Source organism: Lagopus muta, chromosome 3 (assembly GCF_023343835.1).
Source record: "Lagopus muta isolate bLagMut1 chromosome 3, bLagMut1 primary, whole genome shotgun sequence".
NCBI classification, from domain to species: domain Eukaryota; kingdom Metazoa; phylum Chordata; class Aves; order Galliformes; family Phasianidae; genus Lagopus; species Lagopus muta.
The window spans coordinates 48,880,608-48,902,268 of NC_064435.1; the positions used below are offsets into that span (position 1 = coordinate 48,880,608).

Consider the following 21,661-nt stretch of genomic DNA (forward strand, 5'->3'; position numbering starts at 1 on the left):
AAGAAAAGATTCTATGCCAGATTGTCGTCTTCTATTCTTCAAATATAAACTGTTTTCATGAAACTGCTTTTAGTATCAGCTTCTTTCATTCCTTAGTTTCTCATCAAGAAAAGGAAAATTTTTTTGATAGTCTTTAATTTCTATGAATTTTGTCCTCATGCAGAGAAGACCTAGGCCACAAAAAGCCTAACAAAGACTGTATGTAATAGCTATGAGATTCCAGCCCCCAGTACATGCAAACCCTATACTCACAAACACAGTGGACCTATTTAAGAACTTAAGATTACATCTTAAACATAACTAGATGATGGATGTATATACCTAAACATAAACACACATCAGAATCGGCACATGCAAAAAAACCCCAAAACTAAACTAAAACAAAAAAAACACGTTCAAGACAAAAATCAAAAAGGTAATAACAAGAGAGACAATAAGAAAATCAATAGAAAAAGCTGCTAAACATAAGGAAATACCAGGATGAGCTCCTATTGTGGCACCAGGGATTTAGAAGACATGGTGGCATAAGTCATAGACTCAAAGCATTTGTGCAGATGAGATTTCAGGAAGAACCAGCAGGAATTAATACAACAGCTAAGGTGGGTGAAGGTGTTAGAAGCTATCGTATGACTTAAACTATTTGTCTGTCCTTCTTGGAAGGTGCATGATACAGATTTATTTAGATTTTCTTGATGAAGATGAAAGAAGAAAAAACTGAGCTACTACTTGAGTAAGGTATCAGAAGGAGACAGAGGAGACACCTGTGGCCAACCCACATTTTTAGGAGAGCTGTCAAAGAGACTATGGCAGACTTGTCCATAAAGATCCAAACCTCCCACATCCCAAGCATGTGTGGGCCCCTTCGCTGCTGCTTCCCACAGGGTCTGATGAAATGAAATGAAATGAAACGAAACAGGAGTTCCTGGAGAGACTGTGCTCTTCTTACCCAGGGTGGAGATAGGAAGTATCAAGAGCTTTTAAATGACAGGGAAAAAACAACAACAAAAGGGACTGTACTCCAAAGCAGAACCAAGGACACATCATATGGTGATAATAAAAGAACACCACAGACATAAAAGGAGAGATGAAGACTAAGATGCAAAGTGGCTTACAACCAGTAAGGGCAGAGCAAATGATAAAAGATAAGATAAATTCTATAAATACATTAAAAGGGAAAAACAGGTACCTTACTTAACACAAACGTGACACAGTGAAGGCTAAATTATTCAATGCCTCTTCACAGAGGCTACCTGCAATGAGATACTCAGCACATCTTTCAACCTAACACAGAGGACATGCAAGTGCAGGATGAAATAAGGAAAGAAGAGATTAAGACATCAGGAAATTATGGGTTATCATGTCATCAGAAAGCCTTAAAAAACATCCCTACAGTGCTTCAGGAACTGCCAGCAAGCATCTCTAAACCATTAGCCACCACTTTCCAGATGCCAAACAGGCTAGATAAGGTCTCAAATAAATGAAAAGATCTAACACAGCACCTGATCTTACAGAGGAAAGTAAGGACGGAAAACTTAAGGACAGCATATTTTTAATAGATGAGAAGTTAGTGGAACACACTGAAGGATTTCTAACCCTATAAAAATAATGTGATTGGAAAAAAAACAAAGTCATTACAGATTTATCAAAATGTGATGTCAAGCTGATGCAATGTCTCTCTTGCTCTCTCTGACAGGGCATCTGTCCCAGCTGATAAAAAGAAAGTGTAGAAAGTGGTGCAGATGACAGTCTATCTTTAGCAATGCTTTTAAACCAGTCCCCACATGACTTTTTCATGAACAAACCACAGAAATAGTTTAAATTATCATTAAAAAAAAAAAAAAAAGGCTGAACAAGCACTTAAAAAAACACACAATCAAAGCAAGTGCCATGAACACTTACCAGTAGCACAATGACAACCTAAGAGAATTCATCAGTTGAGGTATCACAGCCTGTCCCAGAGGATTAAAGAAGGAGAGGCAAGCACCTGAGCTGTGCTCAGCACTGCACCATGGTAGGCTGGGGAATACTAAGGCAGTACATAATAGACTTCAAGATCAGAAAAGCAGCTTGAAAGAAAACCATGTATAGGTTACATACATTCTGTAACAATAACTGCAACAGGAACAGGGACATTACAAGTGAAACACTATGAGGACTAACTGTCTAGGCATTAGGGTCTGAAGTCACACAAGCAAGACCAGTTTCTTTCTGAGACACACAATTGGGTGTATTCTGCCTTCTTCAACATCAGAGTGAAGCATATGGCACTCTGTATTTCATCTGGGGCCTCGTATTTTTTGAAATGTATGTATTAATGTCAAGAAGAGAATGGTAAGAGGTTTAGAAAACACGATGAGTGGAAAAAGGTTTAAGGAGCTGAATTTGCTTACTCTGGGAAAGCAAATAGAGAGAAGGGAACTGATAAGAGCCTTGCAATGCATACAAGCTTCTTGCAGACAGTAATCAAGAATTTGCTGACAGCAAGCAAGAACTTGATTGGCATCAAGTGGGATTTAGAGTAGACGGCATAGCAGCTATAACAGTCAAAAGGAGGATGTCTATAGCTCTGTGCAGTCACCACTGGAAACTTTGCACAGATAAACAGCAACATCAACATTCTTTGTTTGCAAACTCATAAAGCATAAGCAATTATATTTTGTTGATGTTGCTACTCTTCCCACCTGAGGTGACAACTCCAAATTCAGAAGATGCACATATCTGTTTCTGCTTCGGAGCACAGGAAGCACAGGATAACATTTTTATTTCATTTTCCTATTGTTTCTATGAATTAGTGAAACTACTCAGATCTGCTTTGTTTTCTTGATGTGTTGCTTCCACAACAGTAAAATCTGGAATGGCTGTAATGTCTTTTGACTCTCCTGCACACAAGATTTTCAAAAAGCATGACCAGTACACACTTCTCCCTGAAGACCCAGATCATCTGCTGGGAGAGATATTACCTAAAACAGACCAAGGCTACCCTGATTTTTGAATATCCTGTTGATTCAAGTGATTTTCTCCATAGGAAGATAGAAATTTGCCAGAGGAACAAGGGAACAGTACTCTGCAAGCAAACACCCACCAAACTCTCTGTAAAGACCTCCGCTTCTCCCCGCACCCAGAATCTGCTGAAATAATGGGAAAATTATGGGGAGCTGATGTGAGAAAGGAAGAGGAGATTCTGATCAGAGAATTCCATGTAGACACTCCCAACTTCACCCCTCCCTCATTTCAGTTAGAAATGAAAGAAAAAGGAAATACAGCAAAGCTGCTCATAGGGCTGTGATTACAACTGATTGATAAATACTTCATTCAGCAATTTAAAAGGACAAGAAAGAGCCCTCAATGCCACACACTGATTTTCTGCAGAGAAGTGATTTTGATTATTTGGCTTACGTTTACATGAGATTTTGACCTTTCTGAATTGCTCTGGAGCAAAACATTCACATGGGACCCCTTGCGCATCATTCACCATTTAAAACTGCTGCGAGTGCTACAGAGACTGAGTGTGCTTCATGCATAGATCTTGAAAGTTCATATTTTCTTATAGGAAGTGGAAAAGAGAATCAATTTTGGATTTGAAAAAGAAAACATGTAACATACATAAGAAGAGGTGCACATGTTGCTGAGACGTGGCAGGTGTGGTGGATTGTCGCTGTAACCTCAGGCAAAAATACTGCAGCACCTGTGAACACGATTCTCACTTTCACACAGTATCTGACCAGGCTGTACTCCCAGCCTCACATGAAGATGGGAATAAGAAAGGCAAGGTGCAAACCATCCAGCCCATCACGTTCATGGGCTTCCCACTGTATTCCAGCAAGCATTTATCTTTTTACCTTAGACAATGGGAAAGCTTAAAAGTAAAACAAGAGGAAACAAACAAACAAAAGATGAGTTTAAAACATCAATGTGGTTTTTCTGGTTTCGTGGGCATCTTAGTAACTGGAATTCAGCAGAGAAACCAGTTTGCTTTGCTCTGTTCTGTGTAATGGTTCTGGAGCCTTAAAGGACTGCTCGCCCCTGAACTAAGCCTTCACCAGCATGCTACCTGCAAGAGTGGTGTGATATTAAAAAATGTTTTGTTTTTTTTCCCCCCCAGTATTTCCTGCTAACTTGCCCAGAACTGAGCCTTTTTATTTTTTATAAGGTGGCCATCAGTCACGGAGGTGGGAAGAGTGCAAGAATTGCAGTGGGAGGGACATATCCCACTGTACCCCCTGCTAGCCCTGGGGAGCTGCAGGCTGCTTTCCAGACAATTCTGTGAACACAGGATTAAAATAACCAAAAATCCATCAAACTCAGGTAGACACAACAGGAAGGAAGAAATTACAGGCAGCAAAAAAATAAAACAGATGAGCAAAGCCTGAACCTGCGCTGGGCCCTCCCTAAATAAAGACCGCTCTGTGTGTGCAGATCTCTGTGGCTCGGGGCTTACTGCCCTCCTCCTCCGTTTGGCTCAATTTTTCCTCAAATACCACATTAATTTTTCATCCCGTTTTTCAGCTTTTGGTGACATTAAACAAGTCCATAGCAGCAAGGCTATATTATGAGGCATCACAGTTGTGTTTAGCTGTAATAACTCTTGTTTTCCCAAAACAGATTATTCACTTCATATTTTGATTTTTCAATGTAAAACACACCCTATGTCATCAAGTGATAAGCTTTCCAGTTGGAAGCACCACATCAGGAAACCACTGGCTCCTCAAATTAAAACCTTGTGAGTCTAAACAACTGAAGACGTGATGTCAGACAGTCAGCTTCCTATATCAGAACTCTGTATCAGAGTTCTATATAAGAATTCACACTCCTCAGTTGCCTTACTGCCTGCTACAGTCTACAAAACCACTGTTTGTTTGGCAGAGGAACTAGCCCATGACAATTTACACGGTCTCTGCAAAAACATTCTTCCAGCCCTTGCCAAATGACCCTGTGCTAAAATGCATTACAAAGTGTCCCCTTGGCCTTCAAAAAATCTGAAGTGCAGATACCAGCAGTTCTCCCCACTGCCTGTGCACTGTCAAAAAGGCAACTCCACCCATTCAGCTTCCCCAAATCACCAGCTGTTGAACAGTTTGTTGGATGCAAACCAAATCTTACAGATGGTGCAGTGGGAGTGCAGACTTCTAGGAACGAGTCGGTCAACATGGAAAAGCACGAATGACAAGAATATTTACGGTGGATCCAGGCATCTGCAGTGTGGAGAGATCTAACTTAAAACCACTGAGTAAGTGGGATTTTTCTTCCAGCTTCAGTTACATGTCAGTTACGCGTTTTGGGACAATTTTAGTCATGAGTTTCTAAAACACAGAGAACTCATGCACATGTTTTTCCATGCACCGGATCTATATCCAGAGAGTCCACTGCACAATGAACCCTGCAGCTAATTAAAAGCAAGCATACTGTATCTTTACAATGTCCCAGTAAAGTAAAAACCTCACATCATCTGTGCAGCCAGTCTGAACCACGCAAATGTGAAGACAAGGACCCAATACAGTCTGATAATGAAAACAGCTATCTTTAAAGAGGATTTAACTCCATTTCCCATCATACCCTAGAACGCCATACACCCAGCTGTGATTACATTATGAACTCCTGACTCAGTGTTATATTGGATTATGCTTCCTCTGAAGATGGAGGCCACCTGACCTGGCCATTCTTCCCGAACATGTATGCCTGTCTTGGATTTAGACATGTAGAAGAGATGGCATCTCAGAGAGAACAGAAATGGCTGGGACAGTGACAACAGCCAGTGGTTTGCAGTGCCTCACAACACAGCGATCAGAAAAAAAGTAGTGTAGGAAGAGAGAGAGAGGCGGTGGAAAGGAAGAAGATAGTAATGATGCAGCTTAGTCACAAAAGCGAGAGAGAGAATGAATGAACCAATTCTTGCAATATAAAGAGGAAAGAAAACTCTTTACACATTTAAGATAAATGGAAATTGAGAGAGACAAAAAAAAAAAACAAAAAAAAAAAACAACAAAAAGTCATTGGAAATCATCTTAGGCTACTCAACAGAGACTGAGCACTTTAGAAAAGAAACTGATTCAATGTCAAGCTGATCATTTGAAACCAGAAATGGAAGTTGGATGCTGGTATTTCTTAACGCAGTAATACATGACTTTACAACATACATTATTTCCCTTCTCATTTCCTTTTTCTTTACATAGGCCTGGTTTTGACTGTGCTTTTAAGGTTTAAAAAAGCCTCTTGTAGCTCCTATCTACCCTAATTTAAGGAAGAATTCTACAATTAACAAATAAAATCTGTTCTCTGTGTTGTGTTTCAAACTTGACTCTTGTGCTAATCAGGAAAGTGCCCAAACCAGTGAAATAGATGCATAAACAGTGACTTTTTCCATCTTTCCTGCTGACTTTGTGTTGTAGCCAGAGCTACATTCCCTGAGCATGTGACAAAGGACTGCTGTGCATTGTATCTACTGACTGTTTTATGCCAATCCATTTCTTTCAGCGCTCTCAGACCACAGCATGTAAAATTCAACTTATTTATATTCTACACTGCATGGTGTCATGGGGAAAAGGTAACAGCCACATGGGAAAAATCTGCCCAAGAAAGAATTTATGATTTTGAAGATTAATTTATCAATCAATTCTGATATTATAATAATGTACAATTCAATCTTCTCAGGAGTTGCTACACGTGCAGATAATAGAATTATTCCCCATTTCATAATGAATGGCCAAAAATTTATTCTAGTAGCTATGGTTGATGAGAGATAAATGACAGAGTTCAATTTCGCCTCTCCTTTCCCTGTTTTGCAGTCTGTTTTCCAAAAGGACAGAAATCTCCATGCCAATATTCATACAGTTATTACATTCAAACTAAAAAATGAATGAAGTAATCCAACCCACTCCCTAGATGTCATTAATGCCCTGGGGAAGCAGTGCCCTGCAGCTGGGGTCCAATCAACTCTGCTCTCTGCAGCCTGCACTATATGCATGTGTTTCAGCACAGCTGAGGCCACACAAATCTATCTTTACACTTACAAAACCATTTTTAACAAGATCTGCACAGAAGCAAGAAACCAAATAATCCTCCCAGCTGCAGAACAGCATTAAATACTCCTCCAGCATTAGCCACCAAACTTTAGAGAGACAGCCATGCAAGTAAGAAAAAGACACCAACAAAATAAATAGATCAGACACTTGCTCTATCTTAATTACACTGCTCTTCACTTCAAAATGTCCTGCATCCTGATGTCAGTGCTTCATGATCCCTTTCCAAGCGCCTTCTCTAAACTCACCCTATTATGTATTCATGCCACTTGATATTGAAGTCCTATAATGATTAAGCTTCCCTATCCCTAAGAAATCTATTATGTGCATTGACTCCGTTGCCCTACTGTTCAAGAAAATTTTCCCAAATGTCTGACCTAATTCTTCCTACTTGAAATGTAAGCACACTACTACTTGCTCTAACAACGGCGGTCATGTGCAATGGCTCTGCAGCTTGCAAACGGCTGCCGTTCTCCCCTTGGACTCCTCTCTCCTCTGCCTCTTCTTGCAAGTCCTATTTTTAGCCCTCTTTTAGACTCTCCCTCCTCTACTCTCCAATCAATCCACCTCTGGTGGATTCTGAGCAATAGTATTCAAGCCCTACTTTCAACTCAGGATCAACTAAACTTAGTGGTGTTGAACAGACTGTAAAGAGTGTCTTAAGACAGCATTCTTCATGCTTCCTGGTATTAAAGAGTTCACCATCTTCACAACATTATAACACTATCAACTTTGTTTTAACCTGCTATTTATTTATAATCCTACACTGCTTTCTCTCTTGGCTGAAGATCTCTCAAGGGGAAGAAGGCTATCTTAACTGTATTATATTAAGTAAAAAGTAAGCAAAAAAGACTTATACTAGGCAGATATTTATTATTGGATTTCTTTCCATTTTATATTTTAGAAGTTCTTTCTTTTGTGCTGACTGACATTCCAACAAGTAATGTATTCATTAATGTACACGATCCAGTTTCAGTGACAGAGTGCCCATGATTTATGTTACAACAACTGTGGCTTCCCCTATCTCAAATAGCCGTGATACTCTTTTATTTATCAAAGTACTAGGGATACTTACAGGAAATATTTCTAGTTTCATTTCTAGCTTCCATCCTTCGCTGAAACAACCACTTAAGAAATACCCACCTCAGTACCCAGCAGATGTTATTAACAACTGCTTTGCTGGGCTGACATCTCAGCACGTTTTCTCTGTAGTAGGTTCACAAGATTGGATAATACCCCTAAGAAACCTCAGGAACTCCAGTTTCTCATCTGATTTCAAGAGCTGCAGGGACATTAAGGTGACCCAAGTGGCAGTGCTGGCAGTGCCATAACTTATTAATAAATTGGGAGTAGTCTCACATCTGCTTGCAAAGCAAAGGAAAGTCTATTCCATTTTGCAGTCTCTAGCCGAGTCAAGCACATTAAAATATGTATTACTTCTGTGCACCTGTCACTTCTTATAGCATGCTTAGGTGAACCTATGGCTGCAAGCCAGAACTCAAACTGCTTCAACACAAGTAGTGCTTTTAGGAAGAAGTTATTTGCAACGGAAGTGTCAGCTCCCTTCTGATATGCTGGCAAATGCTTAGTTCAACTGCTGATGAACCAAAAGCTAAATGGTCAGTGAAAACTGTGTTTTCATGTTAATCAAGGCATCTTAAAATGCTCATGAAAAACAGAAAACAAGAAGACTACGTAGGATTCTTTTAACTTGCATTTTGAGAAAGCTTCAGTATTGATTGCTTAACTTTTGTTCAGGCTGTCCAAGCATTTCAAGCAGCTGGAGCACCAATGACACTGCAAATGGAATCACTACAGAACTCTGACTGCATGCATCCAGCGCAAAAGCGGTGTTTTAAGAACAGTGAAACGGATGTGACATTTGGAGGGAAAAGAGAAGAGCAATTCAAGAGGCTGCATAGGAGGTCCAAATGCCCCACAGGTCTGTGGCCACGCAGGTGGTTCCGTGCCATACAAACCTCTGCAGAGACTGCAGCACACTGGGCTGAGAAGGAAGAAAACGCAAATCTATGTCACATCACCAAGAACATCTGCTCTTTCCATTGCTGGTATCAGCAGCTGGTGTCCATTGGGACAAACAGACCAAGGAGGTGGCTGATAGGCAGCTGTAGGATAACACCCTTTATGGAAGTGGCAAGCCCATTGCTAGACAATGGCTGGCATTCAGATGACTGAAAACTTACAGAAAGGCTAGTTCCAGCTGGCTTCAGTAGATACAAGTGTGGACTTGGATATGTACATATTCTTAAGATGCAAAGCAGATTGCAAGATTTCAGGGTGGAGTTCTGAGATTTTTGTCTAATCCACTAGTGCTATATAAGACCAGAAATACAGCAGGGGCCTATGCGTCCTGAAAAGCATCTAAGTCTCAGAATTACAGCTGTAATTAATGGGTTTTACAAGCTGAAGAGATGAAAAATCAACTGAAAAAAAGTCAGCAGCCTGCAAACTGAGCAAGTTAAGGATTCCTTCACTCACTCACTCACAGACAAGCATCCAAGAAAGGGCAGAATTCCCAAAGCACTACCCCAAGGCTCTCCACTGTTTTATCCCATTTGCAAACTTTTATGGTCTCACAAAAGCACATTTTATTCAGAAACATGGTGGGGTTCTTTTCCCCGTATTATTTCACCTGCAATTCAGAATGTTGCTTAACCTGTGCTGACAAAACTGTAACTAAACAAGTTGAAGTATATTCCATCTTCCCCAACAGGAACCACATTTTATAAGTTGCTCTTTTTCTTTCTTTCTTTCTTTTTCTCTCTGCTCGTGCTCCAGAAGACAGGAAACGCCTGCTGTGAATTCTTGTCCAGCATTTTAAATACCACATGAAGTGCTTTCTTTCCATTGCCAGAGAACTCCCCAAGGAACATAAGCTCTCCAAAAAAAAAAAAAAAAAGACGTAAATACATTTCTCCTCCCTCATCAAGTGAAAAGCAGCACCAGCAGTCCCCAGAACACCCCATACCCACTCCAGCTCGCGGCACTAGCAGGAGCCCATCGCCCCATTCACATGAGGGCACTACTCCACTTAACTGCACTGTGAAAAAGAGCTGGAGCTGAGATCAGAAAACATGCAAGAGCTGCAAATGTTTGGTATTAATATCACGCAGCTATTTTTTAAGAAGCCAGCTGGACTATCTTCTGTATCACAGCCATACATTATTACCAGTCATAAGGAATTATACTTTGGAAGGCTGAATTACTGCTGTCATGAAGCTGCAGTGTTGTATGTTTCATATAGGACACTCGTCGCTTATTAATCCATACACACATTTTTTGCCCTCTACAAGCTTTTAATTGTCAAGGAAGATCATGTACAACCATAAATCTATTAAATGTATTATAAATAATGCCAAATGTTCCAGTCAGCTTGATTTTTTGGGGAAAACAATTCCTTATTTTATTCCTTTAACACTCAGGTCAGTACACCATTAAGCCACAGAAGCCTGTATGGTAGAGCAGATCTGTTACTGCAGCTGAATAAAACAAAGTCTTAAAATTCACAGCCAATAGAGATAAATCCAAACTTTTCCATATATATTATTATCCTTCCACATAATAATAGAAACTACACTGAAATGTCACTATTGCGTGTCTGTCTTAAATACACTTCAGTATAAAAAGGTTTTTCCCTTAGCTCTGTAATCATTCTTTGTCCTCTCAAAGGATGCCTTCTGGTAACTGTGGTGTGTTAAAAGGCAGATCCCGTAAGTCGTGCGTGCACCTAGCAACCTTATGTCTTGCACACATCCCTCCCAACTCCTCCTCATTCAGACAGAACATATATAGTAAAAAACCTGTACTAAAGGAAAACAAACAAACAAAAAAACCCCCACCACACTATATTCAGACCACATCAAATACACTTGAACGAAAAAAAACTCAGGTCCTGAGAAAAAAAAAAGAAAAAAACCCAAAACAAACAAACAACAACAACAACAAAAAAAAATAGGCAAGACTGGTTCATCTTTAACATTATATTGGCTATAACTGTCCAAGCCATATGTAACATTACAGGTCTCAGCACCAGCGGCTGACCTTCACAATAGGACTTACAAGTAGAATCACAGAATTGTTAATGTTGGAAAAGACTTCTAACATCATCTAGTCCAACCATCCACTGACCACCAACACTTACTTCCCACTACAACATGTCCTTAAGTGCTAGATCTGCATGGTTATTGAACATCTCCAGGGACAGTGACTACCACCTCCCTGGGCAGCCCATTCCAATGCCTTACCACTCTTTCTGAGAAGTTTTTTTCAAAAACCCTGCTCAGAATACTCTTAGTAGGTGCAGAAATATTTCTCACTTTTAAAGGAAAAAGGATGCAAACTTCTCATTCCAACTATACTCCTGTATGCCTGCAACACCATTCTCAGTATGTTTACAGTGAGCTCAGCAGCATGGGTTTTCCAAACTGTTTCAATTGCAGTAGGAGCCTGAAGCATATTTTCAGGTGGTCCCATCCCTTACACTCTGGTTCCTATTAAAGCAGGTCTCAGCAGGTGCTAGCTGAATACTACTTAGGAATGGAGTAAAGTCAGGGCAAAGAGCATGCCCAAAAACACATAGGGTGGGGATATCAGGTCCTTAGCATCTGATGCCTCATTGCACAGGCCTTCTTACACCAGACCCCTCAGTCAGTGCGGATATGCCCCTTTCCCTCCACTTCTTTTCCTGCTCTTTGTTTATACTGGACCCCGGTGTCCATGCACAGGGCTCCAGAACAAACAGGATTTTTTTGCCTTCATCTTTATGCTTGTAAACCTTTACAATGATTTAACAGAGACCGAGCTCATGTATCAAGGAACAAGCGACCTGGAGTGCCTGAGTGCTCAAAGCCCCCACACTTCTGGCTCTGCACTTCATGCTCTTTACGTATGCTGCCGCTCTGAGGCCCACAAACAGCTGTCAGTAACATTCACTTCTTCTGCTAACACTTTCCCTAATCCCTAACTGAATTTCCAGCCTATAATTAAACTTTCCAGCTGCCATGCTCAGGGATGGCACCAATATCCATCATTTCTTTCTAAGCAGTCTCTAAAAAGCTCTTTTTCCAATTTCTAAGACCACAGGCTAGGACCAAAGCTTCTTACGCTTATAGGTTTTAGGTCAAAAATCTTCCATTTACTTACAAGTTGTCTCATCTTTTATGAGGGAAATTAAACAGCCAAGTAATTAAACTTAAAACATTTTTATAGTGCCAATAGGTAGATTGCAAAAAGGCTGATGGGTGAAGGCTGCAAGCACTCTGATGTTCTGTGCAGCAAATCCACTGGCAACCACTGCGTATCTACCAGGGCTTGCAGAGCTTCTCAATCCAAACCCAGAGTTTTCAAGGAAAGAATGAAGATTCAGAAAGACTTTCTGAATAAACAGAGTGAGAAACCAAGCATCCTACTTTGAACTGCAAGACTAAACTGAGATCAGCACCATGCTCTTGAAAATATCCTCCTTGCATCTATGTAAACGACTACTTTGCTGCAACTTTTTTTGCTTGATGCTGTTGTTGCAGCGTTCAAGAGGATTTGATATTTTAAGAGAAAAATACAGTCTTGCCAGTTGGAAAAGAAAGGGAGAGGCAGTCTGAAGTAAATCCTGTAGATTTTCGTACCATTAGGACAACTAAGCAGAGCAGGTCAGAGCTTGCTTCAGGGGGGTGATGGCCCACAAGACCTGTGGATCTGCAACAGAAAAACCCCACTGAATATCCACACTCAGTCCCAGTGGAAATAGAGCTTGAAATGTCTGCACAGCCCAAGGCTCAGCCTGAAGGCTTGACCACCAGGCACTTCAGATCTCACAGCTCTGAAAAAGCAGGATCCCATATCTCCAGCTATTATTGGCTCCTGAGTGGGGAAACGTCTGCAATGGTAGCACTGTGGCTGCAGAGAAAACAGCAAGTGGGCTCCACTCATAACATCAGCAACCCCAGTAACCCCTTGAAGCAACCGATACAGAAATGCTTTGGTCAGCCTGCCTCTCATCCCCTCTTAACATGTTTAGAAGTCACAACGTGCCTTGGTGTTGCGCTTTGCCTCATGTGGCAGAGATAAGCTCAGCCCTTCAGATACAGCTTTCATGCTTCTGAAGCTGCAGGACGGTTTCATGAGGGATGAAGGCTGTGCCCTTGAAGAAAGTTTTCTGCTGTTTAAACCAAGGAGGGGCACAGGAAAGGAATGCATTTGGTTTAAATGTCACCTGCTGTTCAAGGTTGCCGATCTTCTTCCCAACTTTCTGCTAAGTGCTTTAAACTTTTATTGTTGCAAAATATTTCAATAACCTCTCAACCTTTATCAGCTTCTTCATGACTATTCGGGGAGACTATCAAAAGACACATCATTCTGGTTTCATTAAGTCTAAGAGCATCACTCCGCAGAGAAGAGATCACACCAGACAGGTGTGAAAACTCAAAGTTTGGACAGCTCTGACTTGCTCCTAGCGGCAAGGCAACAAAGGTCGAAATTTTAAGTGGAAACAAATACACTTTCAGTTATCTCTGAACTACAGGTGAAATTTTCCTCCCTCCTTACGGGAAACATATTTTAAAGATGAATTTTGATGAAAGCAGACAGCACATTTAGGCTTCAAACACTAATTCTTTGAAAGGTTAGGAGCCCACAAAAACAACATTTCACTTGAACTGACAGTTTTAATCGCAGGATAACTCCACAAGAGGTGTGTCTGCTGCAATTTAAATTTTCACCTGACAAGCTGAATTCTTAATGTTTGTGGTGTCTACAACAAAGGATCAAGCAGCATTTACCCGCAGGAAGATCTGATGCAGGGACTCCTGGAGGTGGGGAAGAGGGTACTGCAGCAGGAAGGAGACAGGAACAAAGTCAAGGGTTTCTTTTGCACTTCAAAAGAGCAGAAGGAGCATTAGCAGGAAAGACTAAGGAGGTCCAAGAGTCTTTTACCCATGCCTGAGTGGAAACCTCACCCGTTATCAGTCCCTCCTTCTTTTCTCCATGGAAGGCTGCATGTATTCCAAGCTCCTGCTAAGTTTTCAAGCAGTTGCCTTCTCCTTGAAATGAGGCACAATGTAACAGACTGCAGGGCCCCTTCACTACCATCAATGGCACTAGCAAATTCTTCAGGAGTAACAGAAAAAACCTGTCCTGCTGCTTTCCACCCTTTCCAGAAGATACCATACATATTGCAGAGCTGCTATCTTAAGTGATGTTAAATACTGCACTTCAGTACTAATTTTGTATCTCTGTAGTATTCTTGATAAATAATTTCCCTATGGAGTGTCCAACTAGGGTTCAGAAAGAAATACAAGTTTCAAAAATTTCCACTGAGTTTCTCAAATGGACCATAATTTCAGAATAATAGCTTGGAGTACATCGTTTTAAAACAAAGGCCAAATACCAGTAGAAAGCAGAATTCCTCTCTTGAGAGTCTTAAGATGTTGAGCTTAAATGTGTCCTAGCCAAAGAGCAGCTTTGGTGCAGCCAACTTCCCCAACTGGAATGCTTTTAAGTGGGAAATAATCCTGTTTATCATTGAAACACTTATTCAGACACTCATTAATGTTTGTGCTACCCCTTCTGAATTTCTGGACAGATTCTTTCAGGCTCAGCAGCCAACATTTAAATAAGAAATATTTAACCATGAGTTAAAAAAAAAAAAAAAAAAAAAAAAACACAATGCCACGCATGCAGAAATAATTGCTTATCATATCAACATTGCAAAAATCAAAATACGGCCAGTGGAAACCAGATACAAAACAGGCAAAAGCATTCACATTCAGTTGAACTGGTTTTGTTTGGAAAACTAACAGACAATGCATTTCCTTGGCTGAGACCTTGGTTTGTGTGCCAAGTTCCACGTCACGGAGATTCTTCTTCTTAGAACATCATCACAAGCTCAGAGGACACTACTAAGGAAACAAACTCGCAGTTCTGCCCAGTAGGAACAGCAATAGGCCTGGGATGACTTAAAGGAATGTAGCAAAACATTTTTTAGTGAACTAAACATATCCATTTTATCTCCTTATAACTGCTTGGAAGCTAGAGAATGATGTAGCTTTATAATGTACATTCTGGTTTGTTACTGCATCACCTATTGCATGTTAGAATATTTTACTTTGGAAAAAAGCATAAGATTTCTTACAAGATTACAGAGATACATTTGTATCGATTTCCACAGACCTGTCAGAAGAAGGAAGCAAGTACAATGATTGTGTTCTTCAAAACAACATCTGAAGATCAGAAGGTCGTTGGGGACACGTCCTTTTATACCAGCTACCTTGCTATTAGATAGAAAAATGCCAGCAAAAGTTAAGAGTTGCTTCAGATGACAGGGAGCACAAAACACAGGCAGTCAAAGGGGATTCGCAACAGAGATCTGTGGAAAACAATTTTGTCTGCACAGGAGATACGTAAAAACAAAACTGGAGCTTGAGAAGGAGCAAGTACAGAACTAGGCAGACTGCTTCCAGAATCACTGAAGTTGGAAAGACCGCTACGATCATCCAGTCCAACCGTGAGCCCATCCGTACCATGCCCACTGACCAGGTCCCTCAGTGCCACATCCACATGGTTCTTGAACACCTGTGCCACTGCAGCACTGCTCCTTCTGAGAAGAAATTTATTCTAATATCTAACCTTCCCTGGCACGACTTGAGGCCATTCCCTCTCATCCTATTGCTGTAATCTGGGACAAGAGTCTGACTCTCATCTCACCACATCCTCCATTCAAGCAATAACGTCTCCCCTGAGCCTTCTCTTCTCCAGACTGAACAACCCCAGTTCCCTCAGCTGCTTCTCATAAGACTTGTGCTCCAGACCCTTCACAGTTTCACTGCCCTTCTCTGGACACGCTCCAGGGCCTCCATGTCTTTCTTGTAGTGAGGAGCAATACAGCCTCTAGCTTTAACAGTGGTACTCCTTCATAAGCTGCTAGTACTCCTCTGACCCAAACAATGTAGGAACTGCAACTATACTGATGTTAGAGGTAGCCCCCAGAATCAAGCCATTTACCATATCCTGGAAAGAGACATCTTATGTTGATTCCACTAGTGAAGCAGTGGGAAGATGGTTAAAAAAAAAAAAAAGAAAGAAAGAAAAGGAGCTTTTTTATTCTTCACTTCAGCATCCTTAATTCAATCACTGTCCCTTCAGGCTGAGAAAAGGACTGACTTTACTTCTCTGCCCTACCATACTAGTAGAGAAGCCGCAAAGAACAATATTCCTGCTTCATATTTGATATGAGTCTAAGTAAAGTAGTTATGAATTCACACAGTGAAGAACAAGTCAAGAAATCTGTGTAACATCACTAGCAAATGATAAAATGCTCCTTTTGATCTTTAAATGTTGTGAAATTCTGGATGTTTTAGTTTGGCTTTGCAAAGGGCAAAGTGGGCACTGATCAGACATGACCATCTCATCTCCAATATATATGAGAAAGGATGGTTTGTCAAAGAAAATTAGTAATAATAGTATTTCAGCATAACAGTAAGGAATGACTGTTAATTGTTACAGATTTAGCAATTTAATTATGTACAAATGCAAGCAAGGACAAAATTTATGCAGACAGAAAGCCTAGTTGGACATATTTAAGTATACTCAAGAAGGAGATGGGCACAGTACAAGTGACACTGAGGACAGGACCCAAATCAGAAGGCAACCCAGTGTCAGCACCCAGACTAACACCTGGTAGAGCCCAGCAGCCACCACTCCTTGCTGCCATGGAGGGTTCCCACTGTTGCTGCAAATAAGTGATCAAACCCTGACAGCACGCTGGCACACAAATAAAGGACTCCTAATTGCCATGCCTCAAATTCCATCTCTAAGCCTGCTAAAAGAATGCTTGCAAAACTCTTTAATAAATCATAGAAATCAGAGATGGAAATTAGGTCATCTTGCCCACACTTCCCATCCACGCCACGCATTTGCTCCCCGCGCTGTGCTGCTGAGTGCTCTGTCTCAGCAACCTCTAAATGATTCAGGTGCTGAGGTGTCCCCCAATTCCCCAGGCAGCACAGCACATCTAGCTGCCAGCACAGGATGCTTCCCACCCACCTCCATCATCCGTTCCACCCCAGTTCTGCCTCTTTCTGATTTGAGTCTTTCCCTGCTCCTGTCTCCCTCTGGCTCCTCCACGCTCTTGGTGCTGCTTCAGCTGCCATCCAGCAGAAACTGTTGCTCAGGAAACGTTCTTCTGTCTCTCCTGTAATCCCACTGTAGTGTGCTGCTATTTTTAGGAGGAAAAGAAGGTGGTAAGGGAATGAAAGGCTGCCAGCTCCAGCTGTACCAGAATAATGCTCCAGTACATGGAAACTACATTACAGTGTTTTCCTTTAAGCACATATAATTAACCAAAACTTTCGGTATTCTGGAATGATCCAAGAGAGAAGAAAGGGAAAATGTAGGTTCCAACACACACACACACAAAACAAACAATAATCTCAGTCCGTCTTTAAACTCTGCAGCTGGGCTTGCTATTCTACAGTTTCTTCAAAGATTTTGCTCTGGCATTTGCCCATTGAGATAAATGGTTAAATTGGCAACATACTGAAAAAAAAAAAAAGGCAAATGTAGTTTACCTATTATAGAAAACTACGCAGTAAGAGGCAAATACACAGTAATGGCAATCTCTAAAGTGGGGCTGAAACCCATGTTTTACTCGTCTTTTGGGCTGACCATAGGCAAAGCCACCACCCTGTCTTCCTCCCAGTCATCTCATCCCTGTGCCCCTCTGACCAACGCAGCTGCCAAATTCCCCACAGAAACCACTTAATCTGTGCAACCAGTGCCTGAGCTACCAAAACTATCCAGGAAAACAGAAAATATATCATTTTTTAAAATTATTATTATTATTGTTAAGATTACACTTTTCTGTTCTTCAAGCCAAACCTTGTATTTGCTAATGCCATAAGGTTAACATCAACTACTGGGAAAAAAACAGAGGTACCATGTTACTTTATGCAAGAACTTCCATATGGCAATGGTTTTGTCTGCCCAGATGCACATATTCAGTTACTTGCACAGATGCCCATAGCACCCACACAGCACAGGGGCTGAGCACTGCATGTCCAAAATGCTGCTCTGCAACAACTGTAACTCAATGGAGAAAAAACAGAGATGAATTCAACAGATGCAGTGAAGTAATCATCTCCAGGGTCCTCCAAAAGATTACAGCTTCCTGATCTCAGCTACAGTTTGTGGGGTCAGGTCACAATGCCACTGTCTACACCGGATCAAGCCTCATTTCGTAGGCAAGGTTACCAATTATCAAGGGAAGATGCACAAAGACATTACCCTGTGCAAGTCAGGATACAAGAACAGCTCTCTCAGCTAGCATAAACATATGTTTCCTAGGTCTGGAGAAACATTTTTTTTTTCCACAGCCTGTTTGCATTTACTGGCTTACTAAATGAGATTTTATTTGCAGCTGGTATGTCCTAGGAAACCAGGAGGCGTTAAGACATAATTGCCCTCAGACTGATGAGTAAACAAGGTGACTTCCACCAGGGATGCAGCTCGGCTGCCACCAGCAGTGCCACGGGGACCCAAAGAAAGGGGCACTCTCACTATGGTGAGAGCAGCCATAGGAAGGGAAGGTGGGAAGGGAGGGAAGGCAGAAGCCATGCTGGGGAGTGGGGCTGGGGGGGGATGTGCATTCTCCCCTTTAGCCCATTAAGGCACTGTGATGATTTGCTACTTCCACCACATTCATCAGAGAACACACACTGCATACAAACAGATGCACCCGCATATATCCAACACTGCATCTCAGTAACTATTCTCTTTACACTCTCCCTACTCCAATTTTTGTTTCTTTCTATCCACAGATGCTTTCAATTTCTCTCACTCTTTGCCCTGCAAACGCTCCCAGTCTCCCGTCTTCCACATTCTTCTTTAACCCTCTAAGCTAAAGGCTTTCCTCAGCAGGATCCCACATCTGGAAGGGGATCCTCACACACATTTCAGTGCTGCCTTTGTTCCTTGGCTTGCCAACAGATGGGTTCTGATAGGTAGCACAGCAGCTGAAAGGGTTCTCTGTCTGTGACACAAAAAAGTACTTCCAAGGTCTGTAAAGAAAAGAGTAAAAATGGAAGGGATCCATGTAAAAAGGGGTTTTCCTCCTCTTTTTAATTGGTATGCAACTTTTAAGCCTTTATTTATATATGGCCTATTCATATGCTGTGTCCTGTAGGATAGAACTAGATCCATAAGTGATTTAGGAGACTAACAATTTCTTTTTAGCTTTTAACCATTTTACTTGAAAAACAAACAGCTCTGCTAACATTGTCAAATTAAATCACACAAAAAGTAAAGCTGTCATTTTCCCCCAGAGCCAAAAAGCTGAACATTATTCAAACTGTATTACACCAATTATTCAGGAAAGGGTGCAGGAGACCCTGAGCTTGCTGTCTACATGGAACATTGTCTCGCATCAACTCAGTTGTCCCAAATCCTAACCCATTTCAGCTTTTATACACGTATCCAGTTCCCAGCAACCCTCCTGAGTTCCCTCCGCACTGCTGCTTGCAGTGACAGCTTTGGGTAAGGGTGGGACAAGAGCAGAGAGCCTGTGGGATTTCTCTTCCCAAAGCCAACACAAGTGGTTATGCTCCTCCTCTCTGCTGCTGGTGCTGTTCAGTTCACTGGCCAGAGACCTTCACAAAGAAAAGATGCATTTCTCTTTGGGTGTTTCCAACCAGCAAAGGGAAGAGTAAGGGCTATGTATCCACATGTACCCCTGGACCACTACCCCATTGCAAGAAATGGCAAATACTGGAGATGAAAAATTAAGAGAACTGCTACATAACTGAGATAATTCCTCTCTAATTTTTGCACCAAATAAAAACAATCCATCGTAATAAACATATTTTCAGTTAATCAGACAGCGATCTTATTTTTCATTTACATAGGCACGTTTATTTTCACTTGATCAGAGAGAGATTAACTCTGAACAAAACACTCTGAGCATTCAGACTCTGCAATCCTGCCTCCAGTTAGCTATATGACAAGTCGGACACTCAGGCACAACATCCCCAGCCACACTGGGGGTATTTCAATGAAGGAAACAGTTATCAAGGCTTTCACATTGAAAATGCTGGAGCTCAAGAGATAAGGTGGATGCTTCATTTCATGAGCCCCAAATAATCTTTTATAAGCACTCCTAAATGGTTTGGTGCCTTCTCTGAGACAACACCCAGCCGTTTACTGCTATGTGAGATTTCCATGAAGCAAGCCTGAATGCCGCCCGCTGTGCATAACACGTTTAACACATTTCAACAAGTTACTGTGAACTTCACATCACACCCGAAATACACCCAAGTGACATTTGACAGGTTTAAGGAACCCACCATGCCCAAAGAACTCTTACTCACTGCACCAGACAACAAAGATAACAAAACATAGGTGATAGCATGCTGCCGTGGCTCAAACCCAAAGCCCAAGCTCACATTACCTATATAAGAAACACACAGCCTTCAAATAAAGCCCTGCAAACAGCAGCTTTTTGCCATCAAAGGTTTCCCCAACAGACAGAAAAAGACCTCACCCAGTTTAATTCACAAATTACGTAAGTTGCAGCTTCACCTTCACTTGCTCCTTCTTAGAAGAGAGAAGAAAACCCAAACTAAAATTAGAGTCCTTCAGCTCTGCTGCAGTTCCTCAGAAGAGAGGCACAGCCCTGCCCCACCCTGCAGCCCCCAGCCCTCCTCCTCCTCCTCCTCCCAGAGGCTGAACCTGCCCACCGCAGAAGCAGGCTCCCATCAGATGACACAAAGGCAATGGATGCTTAATGCCAGCCAATTCACTGGGGATGATGATTTTCCTCCGCAGCGAGCAGGTCTGTGGCATGCTGAAGGCTCTGGGAGCCTTTCTGATCCAGTGCCAGCAGTCCCATGGCTTTCACCCCAGTGCAGTGTTTGGGCTCTCCTCTCCCATATTGCCATGCAGAGCTCATCCCAGCACAGGAGCTGAAAGTTTCCAGCCCACAGAGAGCAGAGTTCATCCATCTGTGCATAGGAGTGCATAAAGAGGTGCGGCAGGACAGGGGATGTCATCACATCCTGATGCAGCAGGGTGGTCCTCACCTCTCCTACACCACAAAGGACTCTTTGCCAGAGTTTTAGAGGTTAAATGTAAGCCTGATCAAATCTGACCAACGTTTAGTGGTCAAGCATATATTTTGTTTAGTTGCTTTGAGACTTAGTTATATTCACATTTATATACATAATATATTACACATATACATACACAAATCTTTTAGCTTTCTATTGACATAGAAAATGCTGAAATTATTAAAAGCTAAAAGAATGAGGTGGTATTCAGACTGCCACACTGCAGAATCACAGATGTACACAGGGCACACCTCATGTTTGGAAAGCAGCCCCGTGACTTGCAGTTATTTTGACTGCGAAGACTTCAGATGAACAAAGTGGGCACTTTCCCTTCAACTTAAAACTGACATTCACACAGAGCTCAGCAAATCAGAGAATCACAGAATCATAGAAGCTGGAAGGGACCCCTGGAGATCATCCAGTTTAAATTCCTGCTAAAGCAGGTTTGCTGCAGTAGGTATCCAGTTGACCAAGCAGTAATTACACCATCTCAAATACAACCACACACTGCAAAGCAGTGCTCAAACCTCTGAG

At 41.6% G+C, this 21,661-nt stretch overlaps 1 protein-coding gene across 25 annotated transcripts in view; it reads right to left on the reverse strand.

Moving 5' to 3' along the window:
* EPB41L3 (erythrocyte membrane protein band 4.1 like 3) overlaps positions 1–21,661 on the reverse strand; it is a 136,371-nt gene that overhangs the window by 68,493 nt on the left and 46,217 nt on the right. The window contains exon 1 of one of the 25 annotated variants that reach the window (XM_048939186.1): positions 20,563–20,668. The exons of the other annotated variants lie outside the window; for them this stretch is intronic. The gene's annotated coding sequence lies outside the window, so the exon portion shown is untranslated. Of the gene's footprint in view, positions 1–20,562; positions 20,669–21,661 lie in introns of those variants that run through there. 25 annotated transcript variants of the gene reach the window in all.